Below are 16,127 nucleotides of genomic sequence, written 5' to 3' on the forward strand. Positions count from 1 at the left end.
GTGTTGCTTGGGCCTCTCTCCTGGAGGCGCTCAGTCAGACCAAGTGGTGACATGTGGCAAGACACTCCTCGGGGCGCGTCTTGCTTGGGCCTCTCTCCTGGAGGCCCTCTGTTAGACCCAGTGTTGACAAGTGGCAAGACACTCCTCGGGGCGCGTCTTGCTTGGGCCTCTCTCATGGAGGCCCTCTGTCAGACCCAGTGTTGACATGTGTCAAGACGCTCCTCGGGGCGCGTCTTGCTTTGGCCTCTCTCCTGGAGGCGCTCAGTCAGACCGAGTGCTGAGTACTGTGGCAAGAAGCTCCTCGGGGCGCGTCTTGCTTGGGCTTCTCTCCTGGAGGCCCTCAGTAAGACCCATTGTTGACATGTGGCAAGACGCGCCTTGGGGCGCTTCTTGCTTGGGCCTCTCTCCTGGAGGCGCTCAGTCAGACTGAGTAGTGACATGTGGCCTGACGCTCCTCGGGGCGCGTGTTGCTTGGGCCTCTCTCCTGGAGGCGCTCAGTAAGACCAAGTGGTGACATGTGGCAAGACGCTCCTCGGGGCGCGTCTTGCTTGGGCCTCTCTCCAGAAGGCCCTCAATCAGACCCAGTGTTGACACGTGGTAAGACGCTCCTCGGGGCGCGTCTTGCTTGGGCCTCTCTCCTGGAGGCGCTCAGTCAGACTGAGTAGTGACATGTGGCCTGACGCTCCTAGGGGCGCGTGTTGCTTGGGCCTCTCTCCTGGAGGCGCTCAGTCAGACCAAGTGGTGACATGTGTCAAGACGCTCCTCGGGGCGCGTCTTGCTTGGGCCTCTCTCCTGGAGGCCCTCTGTCAGACCCAGTGTTGACATGTGGCAAGACGCTCCTCCGGGCGCGTCTTGCTTGGGCCTCTCTCCTGGAGGCCCTCAGTCAGACACATTGTTGACATGTGGCAAGACACTCCTCGGGGCGCGTCTTGGTTGGGCCTCTTTCCTGGAGGCGCTCATTCAGACCCAGTGGTGACATGTGGCAAGATGCTCCTCGGGGCGCGTATTGCTTGGGCCACTCTCCTGAATGCCCTCTGTCAGACCGAGTGTTGACATGTGGCAAGACTCTCCTCGGGGCGCGTCTTGCTTGGGCTTCTCTCATGGAGGCCCTCAGTCCGACCCAGTGTTGACATGTGTCAAGACGCTCCTCGGGGCGTGTCTTGCTTGGGCCTCTCTCCTGGAGGCGCTCAGTGAGACCCAGTGCTGACATGTGGCAAGACGCTCCTCGGGGCGCGTCTTACTTGGGCCTCTCTCCTGGAGGCGCTCAGTTAGACCGAGTAGTGACATGTGGCAAGACGCTCCTCGGGGCGCGTCTTGCTTGGGCCTCTCTCCTGGAGGCGCTCAGTCAGACCGAGTGCTGACATAAGGCAAGACGCTCCTCGGGGCGCGTCTTGCTGGGGCCTCTCTCCTGGAGGTGCTCAATCAGACCCAGTGATGACAAGTGGCAAGACGCTCCTCTGGGCGCGTCTTGCTTGGGCCTCTCTCCTGGAGGAGCTCAGTCAGACCCAGTGGTGACACGTGGCAAGACGCTCCTCTGGGCGCATCTTGCTTGGGCCTCTCTCCTGGAGGCGCTAAGTCAGACCCAGAGTTGACACGTGGCAAGACGCTCCTCGGGGCGCGTCTTGCTTGGGCCTCTCTCCTGGAGGCGCTCAGTCAGACACAGTGTTGACATGTGGCAAGACACTCCTCGGGGCGTGTCTTGCTTGGGCTTCTCTCCTGGAGGCCCTCAGTAAGACCCATTGTTGACATGTGGAAAGAAGCTCCTCGGGGCGCGTCTTGCTTTGTCTTCTCTCCTGGAGGCCCTCAGTCAGACCCATTGTTGACATGTGGCTAGATGCTCCTCGGGGCGCGTATTGCTTGGGCCTCTCTCCTGGATGCCCTCTGTCAGACCCAGTGTTGACATGTGGCAAGACACTCCTCGGGGCGCGTCTTGCTTGGGCTTCTCTCATGGAGGCCCTCAGTCAGACCCAGTGTTGACATGTGTCAAGAAGCTCCTCGGGGCGTGTCTTGCTTGGGCCTCTCTCCTGGAGGCGCTCAGTCAGACCCAGTGTTGACATGTGGCAAGACGCTCCTCGGGGCACATCTTGCTTGGGCCTCTCTCCTGGAGGCGCTCAGTCAGACCGAGTAGTGCCATGTGGCAAGACGCTCCTCGAGGCCCATCTTGCTGGGGCTTCTCTCATGGAGGCACTCAGTCAGACCCAGTGTTGACATGTGGCAAGACGCTCCTCGGGGCGCGTGTTGCTTGGACCTCTCTCCTGGAGGCGCTCAGTCAGACCGAGTAGTGACATGTGGCAAGACGCTCCTCGGGGCGCGTCTTGCTTGGGCCTCTCTCCTGGAGGCGCTCAATTAGACCCAGTGTTGACATGTGGCAAGACGCTCCTCGGGGCGCGTCTTGCTTGGGCTTCTCCCCTGGAGGCCCTCAGTCAGACCCATTGTTGACATGTGGCAAGACTCTCCTCCGGGCGCTTCTTGCTTGGGCCTCTCTCCTGGAGGCGCTCAGTCAGACCGAGTGCTGATATGAGGCAAGATGCTCCTCGGGGCGCGTCTTGCTGGGGCCTCTCTCCTGGAGGCGCTCAGTCAGACCCAGTGTTTACATGTGTCAAGACGCTCCTCGGGCGTTTCTTGCTTGCGCCTCTCTCCTGGAGGCGCTCAGTCAGACCCAGAGGTGACATGTGGCAAGACGCTCCTCGGGGCGCATCTTGCTTGGGCTTCTCTCCTGGAGGCCCTCAGTCAGACCCAGTGTTGACATGTGGCAAGACGCTCGTCGGGGCGCGTCTTATTTGGGCCTCTCTCCTGGAGGCCCTCAGTCAGACCCAGTGTTGTCATGTGGCAAGACGCTCCTCGGGGCGCGTCTTGCTTGGGCTTCTCTCCTGGAGGCCCTCAGTCAGACCCATTGTTGACATGTGGCAAGACGCTCCTCGGGGCACGTCTTGCTTTGGCCTCTCTCCTGGAGGCGCTCAGTCAGACCAAGTAGTGACATGTGGAAAGACGCTCCTCGGGGCGCTTCTTGCTTGGGCCTCTCTCCTGGAGGCGCTCAGTCAGACCGAGTGCTGACATAAGGCAAGACGCTCCTCGGGGCGCGTCTTGCTGGGGCCTCTCTCCTGGAGGTGCTCAATCAGACCCAGTGGTGACATGTGGCAAGACGCTCCTCGGGGCGCGTCTTGCTTGGGCCTCTCTCCTGGAGGCGCTCAATTAGACCCAGTGTTGACATGTGGCAAGACGCTCCTCGGGGCGCTTCTTGCTTGGGCCTCTCTCCTGGAGGCGCTCAGTCAGACCGAGTGCTGACATGAGGCACGACGCTCCTCGGGGCGCGTCTTGCTGGGGCCTCTCTCCTGGAGGCGCTTAGTCAGACCCAGTGTTGACATGTGTCAAGACGCTCCTCGGGGGTTCCTTGCTTGCGCCTCTCTCCTGGAGGCGCTCAGTCAGACCCAGAGGTGACATGTGGCAAGACGCTCCTCGGGCCTCTCTCCTGGAGGCGCTCAGTCAGACCCAGTGTTGACATGTGGCAAGACGCTCCTCTGGGCGCATCTTGCTTGGGCTTCTCTCCTGGAGGCCCTCAGTCAGACCCAGTGTTGACATGTGGCAAGACGCTCCTCGGGGCGCGTCTTATTAGGGCCTCTCTCCTGGAGGCCCTCAGTCAGACCCAGTGTTGACATGTGGCAAGACGCTCCTCGGGGCGCGTCTTGCTTGGGCTTCTCTCCTGGAGGCCCTCAGTCAGACCCATTGTTGACATGTGGCAAGACGCTCCTCGGGGCACGTCTTGCTTGGGCCTCTCTCCTGGAGGCGCTCAGTCAGACCAAGTAGTGACATGTGGCAAGACGCTCCTCGGGGCGCGTCTTGCTTGGGCCTCTCTCCTGGAGGCGCTCAGTCAGACCGAGTGCTGACATAAGGCAAGACGCTCCTCGGGGCGCGTCTTGCTTGGGCCTCTCTCCTGGAGGAGCTCAGTCAGACGCAGTGGTGACACGTGGCAAGACGCTCCTCAGGGCGCATCTTTTCTTGGGCCTCTCTCCTGGAGGCGGTAAGTCAGACCCAGTGTTGATATGTGACAAGACGCTCCTCGGGGCGCGTCTTGCTTGGGCCTCTCTCCTGGAGGCCCTCTGTCAGACCCAGTGTTGACATGTGGCAAGACGCTCCTCGGGGCGCGTCTTGCTTGGGCCTCTCTCCTGGAGGCGCTCAGTCAGACCAAGTGTTGACATGTGGCAAGACGCTCCTCGGGGCGCGTCTTGCTTGGGCCTCTCTCCTGGAGGCCCTCTGTCAGACCCTTCGTTGACATGTGGCAAGACGCTCCTCGGGGCGCGTCTTGCTTGGCCCTCTCTCCTGGAGGCGCTCAGTCAGACCGAGTGCTGACATGTGGCAAGACGCTCCTCGGGGCGCATCTTGCTTGGGCTTCTCTCCTGGAGGCCCTCAGTCAGACCCATTGTTGACATGCGGCAAGACGCTCCTCGGGGCGCTTCTTGCTTGGGCCTCTCTCCTGGAGGCGCTCAGTCAGACCGAGTGCTGACATGTGGCAAGACGCTCCTCGGAGCACGTCTTGCTGGGGCTTCTCTTCTGGAGGCGCTCAGTCAGACCCAGTGTTGACATGTGACAAGACGCTCCTCGGGGCGCGTCTTGCTTGGGCCTCTCTCCTGGAGGCGCTCAGTCAGACCCAGAGGTGACATGTGGCAAGACGCTCCTCGGGGCGCGTCTTGCTTGGGCCTCTCTCCTGGAGGCCCTCTGTCAGACTCAGTGTTGACATGTGGTAAGGACACGATCACGCCGACCCTATTGTTGGAGAACCTGCTGAGTTCGTCGAACAAGTAGACGCCGGATTGGGCGCGGGCACGCGCTTGTTTTAGAGGCGTTTTCGCGCAGCCTCTACCCTGCACGACTGCTCGTGGCCGCACTAGCTATATTTATCTTTATTTGTTTCACACACACACACACACACACACACACACACACACACACACACACACACACACACACACACACACACACACACACACACACACACACACACACACACACAGGCCCTTGCGTGCAAACCCCGGTCAGGCCTGCAGTGTACACATCAGTGACATGATGTTCTTTCACAGAACTGAGGTTGTTCATTACTAAATGACTTTTACAGGAATATTGTTATTATACTATTCAACAGGTTGATCATAATAATGTGTATTAAACCCACAACCTAGCACTGAGGACAGAGGGACTTTATTTAAATTAGTACTTAATGGAAACGATACATAATGATACATAAGAGCCATGTCATACATTCAGCCTAGGAATAGTAGAATTGTGCACTATTAAAAATATACACATCAATTGCTCGAATCCCATTGTTGCAAAGTAAAACTCTAATAAAACTCTAGTCTGACATCAACAGAGAAGACTTAGTGTATGTACTACAAATACAGCATTAGGATTTCGAGTGGACCGTGCACCTTGTGAACCATCAGAGGCTTATGACGCAATATATCTTCCAGTTGCTATTAGACAAGTTATCACAATTACGTTGATTAATAAATCCAGTGATGTAGCGACTGCAGCCAGCGCAGTCGCGCAACTCGTGTCGGTGTTATCTCTCGATACTTTCATTCGTATCCGAGCGTATGCAGAATCTACGGATCTGGTGAAGTTGCTTGTCACTAGCTTGCGCACATTTGATATGGCACTTTGCGCGTGACTCACACAACCTGCAGTGGCGACCGTCGCGTTCGTGCAAAGTTTTTCCGATATATCGCTCGCAACATCGTTTGTCATTTGCTGTACACTGCGCACACTGGCCGCGAGGTCGCGGAGAGGGTCTTCGTTACGAGTTGTGTAATATCCGCTGACTTGCCGATTCAATTCTGGTGGCGCTGACCCAAACGAGAACGCTTTTAAGGCGCATGTCGTGGTAACTCTGGTAGCACCGTGGTTGACGAGGACGATCATCTTTAGCAATAGTTCATCTCGAAGCGCAACGATGGTGAGGGCGACGGGTTGGCCGGTTCCGCCTTCAGGCCACTCGGTTGCCGCTAGATTGCCCAATGCCACACACGCAGACGAACCCTGTACACACTCAATGACCCGTGTGCGATCGTTGATTTCTGCTAGTACGTTTGCTAGTTCTACGTGCTTCCACGGATCGGGCGTGGGCACGCGCTTGTTTTAGAGGCGTTTTCGCGCAGCCTCTACCCTGCACGACCGCTCGTGGCCGCACTAGCTATATTTATCTTTATTTGTTTCACACACACACACACACACACACACACACACACACACACACACACACACACACACACACACACACACACACACACACACACACACACACACACATACACACACACACACACACACACACACACACACACACACACAGGCCCTTGCGTGCAAACCCCGGTCAGGCCTGCAGTGTACACATCAGAGACATGATGTTCTTTCACAGAACTGAGGTTGTTCATTACTAAATGACTTTTACAGGAATATTGTTATTATACTATTCAACAGGTTGATCATAATAATGTGTATTAAACCCACAACCTAGCACTGAGGACAGAGGGACCTTATTTAAATTAGTACTTAATGGAAACGATACATAATGATACATACGAGCCATGTCATACATTCAGCCTAGGAATAGTAGCATTGTGCACTATTAAAAATATACACATCAATTGCTCGAATCCCATTGTTGCAAAGTCAAACTCTAATAAAACTCTAGTCTGACATCAACAGAGAAGACTTAGTGTATGTACTACAAATACAGCATTAGGATTTCGAGTGGACCGTGCACCTTGTGAACCATCAGAGGCTTATGACGCAATATATCTTCCAGTTGCTATTAGACAAGTTATCACAATTACGTTGATTAATAAATCCAGTGTTGTAGCGACTGCAGCCAGCGCCGTCGCGCAACTCGTGTCGGTGTTATCTCTCGATACTTTCATTCGTATCCGAGCGTATGCAGAATCTACGGATCTGGTGAAGTTGCTTGTCACTAGCTTGCGCACATTTGATATGGCACTTTGCGCGTGACTCACACAACCTGCAGTGGCGACCGTCGCGTCAGTGCAAAGTTTTTCCGATATATCGCTCGCAACATCGTTTGTCATTTGCTGTACACTGCGCACACTGGCCGCGAGGTCGCGGAGAGGGTCTTCGTTACGAGTTGTGTAATATCCGCTGACTTGCCGATTCAATTCTGGTGGCGCTGACCCAAACGAGAACGCTTTTAAGGCGCATGTCGTGGTAACTCTGGTAGCACCGTGGTTGACGAGGACGATCATCTTTAGCAATAGTTCATCTCGAAGCGCAACGATGGTGAGGGCGACGGGTTGGCCGGTTCCGCCTTCAGGCCACTCGGTTGCCGCTAGATTGCCCAAGGCCACACACGCAGACCAACCCTGTACACACTCAATGACCCGTGTGCGATCGTTGATTTCTGCTAGTACGTTTGCTAGTTCTACGTGCTTCCACGGATCGGGCGTGGGCACGCGCTTGTTTTAGAGGCGTTTTCGCGCAGCCTCTACCCTGCACGACCGCTCGTGGCCGCACTAGCTATATTTATCTTTATTTGTTTCACACACACACACACACACACACACACACACACACACACACACACACACACACACACACACACACACACACACACACACACACACACACACACACACACACACACACACACACACATACACAGGCCCTTGCGTGCAAACCCCGGTCAGGCCTGCAGTGTACATATCAGAGACATGATGTTCTTTCACAGAACTGAGGTTGTTCATTACTAAATGACTTTTACAGGAATATTGTTATTATACTATTCAACAGGTTGATCATAATAATGTGTATTTAACCCACAACCTAGCACTGAGGACAGAGGGACTTTATTTAAATTAGTACTTAATGGAAACGATACATAATGATAAATAAGAGCCATGTCATACATCCAGCCTAGGAATAGTAGCATTGTGCACTATTAAAAATATACACATCAATTGCTCGAATCCCATTGTTGCAAAGTAAAACTCTAATAAAACTCTAGTCTGACATCAACAGAGAAGACTTAGTGTATGTACTACAAATACAGCATTAGGATTTCGAGTGGACCGTGCACCTTGTGAACCATCAGAGGCTTATGACGCAACATATCTTCCAGTTGCTATTAGACAAGTTATAATTCTCGACCATTTTTCGGAACTGGTTTCTTGGATCCGTGAGTAAATGCCAAATGAGATGATAGTCCTTAAGTAAGTTCCTGGCGATCCCATGTCACGCTCTTGCCCATCAGCCGGTGAACGCTGAGACGGAACTCGATGAGAGCGATGTATTTTTTAAGTGCTCCGAATGTACTTCTAACAAGCGTGCGATTCACTTCGTGAGTAAACCGCAGCTGCAGCTGATTCAAACAGTCGAGCCAACTTTCTACATCACAATATTCGTTTTGTAGTTAGTCGAGTTACCTTTTGTGTGGCGCATGCACGGGTCGTTAGCGTCCAGCTCCCAGCTTAGAGAGTCCTGTATTGACACAGACGTCAATACATCTCGATGTCATGCAACACACAAAGTCTGTCGCATACAGGTGGGTTAACACATGTACGATACCTTTTGTGTGGCGCATGCACGGGTCGTTAGCGTCCAGCTCCCGGCTTATAGAGAGTCCTGTATTGACACAGACGTCAATACATCTCGATGTCATGCAACACACAAAGTCTGTCGCATACAGGTGGGTTAACACACATGTATGATGTGTGCAATGGCGCGCCCGTTTACAATGGGACACGACGATGATCATTGTTAACCAAACTCTTGTTTCTCACGACAGGTGGTAGCATTGTCTCCTGCTCCTGGTCTTCGTGCACAGAGGGTGTTGTAATGTGCTCGTCATAGTCGCGATCGTTGTCACTCGAATCCGTTGTTCTCACGACAGGTGGTAGCGTTGTCTCCTGCATGTTGTCTTCGCGTGCGGCAAGCGTTGTGCTGTGCTCGTTATAATGGTTGTCTTCGTACAAAGGGGGTGTTGAATACTCCTTCGCGAGTAGTCTAGGAGGTGGTGTGATGGGACGTATCTCAGAGGCGTTATGTGAGCGTACCACCATGGCCTGAGCAACTGCGACTACTGAGAGTACACCAAGTACAGACAGCGAGATCATTTTTTTTCTTGGGTGTTGTACGTGTGGGTACAGCCGCTTTAATGGCAGTGAGAGCAAGTGGTCAAATGTATTTATAGGTCACTAGCAGAAACTAAGGCACGTGGTCAGAGTGTAATCGTAACCACCGTAGCTCTTGTCATAATTTAATATATATAGAAATCAGAAACGGGCATGTCAGGATAGACATCGCGAGTGATAATGCGGCCAGTATCTGTGTGCGCTTGAGAGCACCTTGTTGTTCTACTGTGGTGCCCACGCCGCCGGGTCTGTAAATGTCATCGACCTTCTTTATATACGCATACGCTAAAGACCGTATATTCTCTATGGATTTGAACAAGTCCTTTGTTTCGAGTAACGCTTGAGCTGTCTCGAGCGTGATGTTGTAAGTGTACGCCAGTGTTTCGCGTGCACCGAGGTCCGAAAGGGCATGCGCTACAACTATTAACCTTGGTTTGGGAGTGTGGCGAAACGCTCGCTCCGCTGTAATGGGCAGATGCAATGTTATCACCTGGTATGTTTCGTTAGTCGGGTCGTAACACACCGGTCCGTGACACGGACCGTCATATTGTATGGGGCACAGTAAGGACAACACGCCGTCGACCGTGACTTCGCAATCGACATGGGATCGCCAGGAACTTACTTAAGGACTATCATCTCATTTGGCATTTACTCACGGACCCAAGAAACCAGTTCCGATAAATGGTCGAGAATTATAACTTGTCTAATAGCAACTGGAAGATATGTTGCGTCATAAGCCTCTGATGGTTCACAAGGTGCACGGTCCACTCGAAATCCTAATGCTGTATTTGTAGTACATACACTAAGTCTTCTCTGTTGATGTCAGACTAGAGTTTTATTAGTTTTACTTTGCAACAATGGGATTCGAGCAATTGATGTGTATATTTTTAATAGTGCACAATGCTACTATTCCTAGGCTGAATGTATGACATGGCTCTTATGTATCATTATGTATCGTTTCCATTAAGTACTAATTTAAATAAAGTCCCTCTGTCCTCAGTGCTAGGTTGTGGGTTTAATACACATTATTATGATCAACCTGTTGAATAGTATAATAACAATATTCCTGTAAAAGTCATTTAGTAATGAACAACCTCAGTTCTGTGAAAGAACATCATGTCTCTGATGTGTACACTGCAGGCCTGACCGGGGTTTGCACGCAAGGGCCTGTGTGTGTGTGTGTGTGTGTGTGTGTGTGTGTGTGTGTGTGTGTGTGTGTGTGTGTGTGTGTGTGTGTGTGTGTGTGTGTGTGTGTGTGTGTGTGTGTGTGAAACAAATAAAAATAAATATAGCTAGTGCGGCCACGAGCGGTTGTGCAGGGTAGAGGCTGCGCGAAAACGCCTCTAAAACAAGCGCGTGCCCGCGCCCAATCCGGCGTCTACTTGTTCGACGAACTCAGCAGGTTCTCCAACAATAGGGTCGGCGTGATCGTGTCCTTACCACATGTCAACACTGGGTCTGACAGAGGGCCTCCAGGAGAGAGGCCCAAGCAAGACGCGCCCCGAGGAGCGTCTTGCCACATGTCACCTCTGGGTCCAACTGAGCGCCTCCAGGAGAGAGGCCCAAGCAAGACGCGCCCCGAGGAGCGTCTTGTCACATGTCAACACTGGGTCTGACTGAGTGCCTCCAGGAGAGAAGCCCCAGCAAGACGTGCTCCGAGGAGCGTCTTGCCACATGTCAGCACTCGGTCTGACTGAGCGCCTCCAGGAGAGAGGCCCAAGCAAGAAGCGCCCCGAGGAGCGTCTTGCCACATGTCAACAATGGGTCTGACTGAGGGCCTCCAGGAGAGAAGCCCAAGCAAGATGCGCCCCGAGGAGCGTCTTGCCACATGTCAGCACTCGGTCTGACTGAGCGCCTCCAGGAGAGAGGCCCAAGCAAGAAGCGCCCCGAGGAGCGTCTTGCCACATGTCAACAATGGGTCTGACTGAGGGCCTCCAGGAGAGAAGCCCAAGCAAGACGCGCCCCGAGGAGCGTCTTGCCACATGTCAACGAAGGGTCTGACAGAGGGCCTCCAGGAGAGAAGCCCAAGCAAGACGCGCTCCGAGGAGCGTCTTGCCACATGTCAGCACTAGGACTGACTGAGCGCCTCCAGGAGAGAGGCCCAAGCAAGACGCGCCCCGAGGAGCGTCTTGCCACATGTCAACACTGGGTCTGACTGAGCGCCTCCAGGAGAGAGGCCCAAGCAAGACGCGCCCCGAGGAGCGTCTTGCCACATGTCAACACTGGTTCTGACAGAGGGCCTCCAGGAGAGAGGCCCAAGCAAGACGCGCCCCGAGGAGCGTCTTGCCACATGTCACCTCTGGGTCTGACTGAGCGCCTCCAGGAGAGAGGCCCAAGCAAGAAGCGCCCCGAGGAAAGTCTTGTCACATGTCAACACTGGGTCTGACTGAGCGCCTCCAGGAGAGAAGCCCCAGCAAGACGTGCCCCGAGGAGCGTCTTGCCACATGTCACCTCTGGGTCTGACTGAGCGCCTCCAGGAGAGAGGCCCAAGCAAGACGCGCCCCGAGGAAAGTCTTGTCACATGTCAACACTGGGTCTGACTGAGCGCCTCCAGGAGAGAAGCCCCAGCAAGACGTGCCCCGAGGAGCGTCTTGCCACATGTCAGCACTCGGTCTGACTGAGCGCCTCCAGGAGAGAGGCCCAAGCAAGATGCGCCCCGAGGAGCATCTTGCCACATGTCAACAATCGTTCTGACTGAGGGCCTCCAGGAGAGAATCCCAAGCAAGAGGCGGCCCGAGAGAGCGTCTTGCCACATGTCAGCACTCGGTCTGACTGAGCGCCTCCAGGAGAGAGGGCCAAGCAAGACGCGCCCCGAGGAGCGTCTTGCCACATGTCAACGAAGGGTCTGACTGAGGGCCTCCAGGAGAGAAGCCCAAGCAAGACGCGCCCCGAGGAGCGTCTTGCCACATGTCAGCACTAGGTCTGACTGAGCGCCTCCAGGAGAGAGGCCCAAGCAAGACGCGCCCCGAGGAGTGTCTTGCCACATGTCAACACTGGGTCTGACTGAGCGCCTCCAGGAGAGAGGCCCAAGCAAGACGCGCCCCGAGGAGCGTCTTGCCACATGTCAGCACTAGGACTGACTGAGCGCCTCCAGGAGAGAGGCCCAAGCAAGACGCGCCCCGAGGAGTGTCTTGCCACATGTCAACACTGGGTCTGACTGAGCGCCTCCAGGAGAGAGGCCCAAGCAAGACGCGCCCCGAGGAGCGTCTTGCCACATGTCAGCACTAGGACTGACTGAGCGCCTCCAGGAGAGAGGCCCAAGCAAGACGCGCCCCGAGGAGCGTCTTGCCACATGTCAACACTGGGTCTGACTGAGCGCCTCCAGGAGAGAGGCCCAAGCAAGACGCGCCCCGAGGAGCGTCTTGCCACATGTCAACACTGGGTCTGACAGAGGGCCTCCAGGAGAGAGGCCCAAGCAAGACGCGCCCCGAGGAGCGTCTTGCCACATGTCACCTCTGGGTCTGACTGAGCGCCTCCAGGAGAGAGGCCCAAGCAAGACGCGCCCCGAGGAGCGTCTTGTCACATGTCAACACTGGGTCTGACTGAGCGCCTCCAGGAGAGAAGCCCCAGCAAGACGTGCCCCGAGGAGCGTCTTGCCACATGTCAGCACTCGGTCTGACTGAGCGCCTCCAGGAGATAGGCCCAAGCAAGATGCGCCCCGAGGAGCGTCTTGCCACATGTCAACAATGGTTCTGACTGAGGGCCTCCAGGAGAGAATCCCAAGCAAGAGGCGCCCCGAGGAGCGTCTTGCCACATGTCAGCACTCGGTCTGACTGAGCGCCTCCAGGAGAGAGGGCCAAGCAAGACGCGCCCCGAGGAGCGTCTTGCCACATGTCAACGAAGGGTCTGACTGAGGGCCTCCAGGAGAGAAGCCCAAGCAAGACGCGCCCCGAGGAGCGTCTTGCCACATGTCAGCACTAGGTCTGACTGAGCGCCTCCAGGAGAGAGGCCCAAGCAAGACGCGCCCCGAGGAGCGTCTTGCCACATGTCAACACTGGGTCTGACTGCGCTTCTCCAGGAGAGAGGCTCAAGCAAGACGCGCCCCAAGGAGCGTCTTGCCACATGTCACCTCTGGGTCTGACTGAGCACCTCCAGGAGAGAGGCCTAAGCAAGACGCGCCCCGAGGAGCGTCTTGTCACATGTCAACACTGGGTCTGACTGAGCGCCTCCAGGAGAGAGGCCCAAGCAAGAAACGCCCGAGGAGCGTCTTGACACATGTCAACACTGGGTCTGACTGATCGCCTCCCCAGGAGAGAGGCCCAAGCAAGACGCGCCCCAAGGAATGTCTTGCCACATGTCAACACTGGGTCTGACTGAGCGCCTCCAGGAGAGAGGCCCAAGCAAGACGCGCCTGGAGGAGCGTTTTGCCCCATGTCAACACTGGGTCTGACAGAGGGCCTCAAGGGGAGAGGCCCAAGCAAGATGCGCCCCGAGGAGCATCTTGCCACATGTGAACAATGGGTCTGACTGAGGGCCTCCAGGAGAGAAGCCCAAGCAAGACGCGCCCCGAGGAGCGTCTTGCCACATGTCAGCACTGGGTCTGACTGAGCGCCTCCAGGAGAGAAGCCCCAGCAAGACGTGCCCCGAGGAGCGTCTTGCCACATGTCAGCACTCGGTCTGACTGAGCGCCTCCAGGAGAGAGGCCCAAGCAAGATGCGCCCCGAGGAGCGTCTTGCCACATGTCAACAATGGGTCTGACTGAGGGCCTCCAGGAGAGAATCCCAAGCAAGAGGCGCCCCGAGGAGCGTCTTGCCACATGTCAGCACTCGGTCTGACTGAGCGCCTCCAGGAGAGAGGGCCAAGCAAGACGCGCCCCGAGGAGCGTCTTGCCACATCTCAACACTGGGTCTGACAGAGGGCATTCAGGAGAGAGGCCCAAGCAATACGCGCCCCGAGGAGCGTCTTGCCACATGTCACCACTGGGTCTGACTGAGCGCCTCCAGGAGAAAGGCCCAAGCAAGAAGCGCCCCGAGGAGCGTCTTGCCACGTGTCAACACTGGGTCTGATTGAGGGCCTTCTGGAGAGAGGCCCAAGCAAGACGCGCCTCGAGGAGCGTCTTGCCACATGTCAACAATGGGTCTGACTGAGGGCCTCCAGGAGAGAAGCCCAAGCAAGACGCGCCCCGAGGATCGTCTTGCCACATGTCAGCACTCGGTCTGACTGAGCGCCTCCATGAGAGAGGCCCAAGCAAGACGCGCCCCGAGGAGCGTCTTGCCACATGTCAACGAAGGGTCTGACTGAGGGCCTCCAGGAGAGAAGCCCAAGCAAGACGCGCCCCGAGGAGCGTCTTGCCACATGTCAGCACTAGGTCTGACTGAGCGCCTCCAGGAGAGAGGCCCAAGCAAGACGCGCCCCGAGGAGCGTCTTGCCACATGTCAGCACTCGGTCTGACTGAGCGCCTCCAGGAGAGAGGCCCAAGCAAGATGCGCCCCGAGGAGCATCTTGCCACATGTCAACAATCGTTCTGACTGAGGGCCTCCAGGAGAGAATCCCAAGCAAGAGGCGGCCCGAGAGAGCGTCTTGCCACATGTCAGCACTCGGTCTGACTGAGCGCCTCCAGGAGAGAGGGCCAAGCAAGACGCGCCCCGAGGAGTGTCTTGCCACATGTCAACACTGGGTCTGACTGAGCGCCTCCAGGAGAGAGGCCCAAGCAAGACGCGCCCCGAGGAGCGTCTTGCCACATGTCAGCACTAGGACTGACTGAGCGCCTCCAGGAGAGAGGCCCAAGCAAGACGCGCCCCGAGGAGCGTCTTGCCACATGTCAACACTGGGTCTGACTGAGCGCCTCCAGGAGAGAGGCCCAAGCAAGACGCGCCCCGAGGAGCGTCTTGCCACATGTCAGCACTAGGACTGACTGAGCGCCTCCAGGAGAGAGGCCCAAGCAAGACGCGCCCCGAGGAGCGTCTTGCCTCATGTCAACACTGGGTCTGACTGAGCGCCTCCAGGAGAGAGGCCCAAGCAAGACGCGCCCCGAGGAGCGTCTTGCCACATGTCAACACTGGGTCTGACAGAGGGCCTCCAGGAGAGAGGCCCAAGCAAGACGCGCCCCGAGGAGCGTCTTGCCACATGTCACCTCTGGGTCTGACTGAGCGCCTCCAGGAGAGAGGCCCAAGCAAGACGCGCCCCGAGGAGCGTCTTGTCACATGTCAACACTGGGTCTGACTGAGCGCCTCCAGGAGAGAAGCCCCAGCAAGACGTGCCCCGAGGAGCGTCTTGCCACATGTCAGCACTCGGTCTGACTGAGCGCCTCCAGGAGAGAGGCCCAAGCAAGATGCGCCCCGAGGAGCGTCTTGCCACATGTCAACAATGGTTCTGACTGAGGGCCTCCAGGAGAGAATCCCAAGCAAGAGGCGCCCCGAGGAGCGTCTTGCCACATGTCAGCACTCGGTCTGACTGAGCGCCTCCAGGAGAGAGGGCCAAGCAAGACGCGCCCCGAGGAGCGTCTTGCCACATGTCAACGAAGGGTCTGACTGAGGGCCTCCAGGAGAGAAGCCCAAGCAAGACGCGCCCCGAGGAGCGTCTTGCCACATGTCAGCACTAGGTCTGACTGAGCGCCTCCAGGAGAGAGGCCCAAGCAAGACGCGCCCCGAGGAGCGTCTTGCCACATGTCAACACTGGGTCTGACTGCGCTTCTCCAGGAGAGAGGCTCAAGCAAGACGCGCCCCAAGGAGCGTCTTGCCACATGTCACCTCTGGGTCTGACTGAGCACCTCCAGGAGAGAGGCCTAAGCAAGACGCGCCCCGAGGAGCGTCTTGTCACATGTCAACACTGGGTCTGACTGAGCGCCTCCAGGAGAGAGGCCCAAGCAAGAAACGCCCGAGGAGCGTCTTGACACATGTCAACACTGGGTCTGACTGATCGCCTCCCCAGGAGAGAGGCCCAAGCAAGACGCGCCCCAAGGAATGTCTTGCCACATGTCAACACTGGGTCTGACTGAGCGCCTCCAGGAGAGAGGCCCAAGCAAGACGCGCCTGGAGGAGCGTTTTGCCA

The sequence above is a fragment of the Nothobranchius furzeri genome, chromosome 15 (genome assembly GCF_043380555.1).
Source record: "Nothobranchius furzeri strain GRZ-AD chromosome 15, NfurGRZ-RIMD1, whole genome shotgun sequence".
NCBI lineage: Eukaryota > Metazoa > Chordata > Actinopteri > Cyprinodontiformes > Nothobranchiidae > Nothobranchius > Nothobranchius furzeri.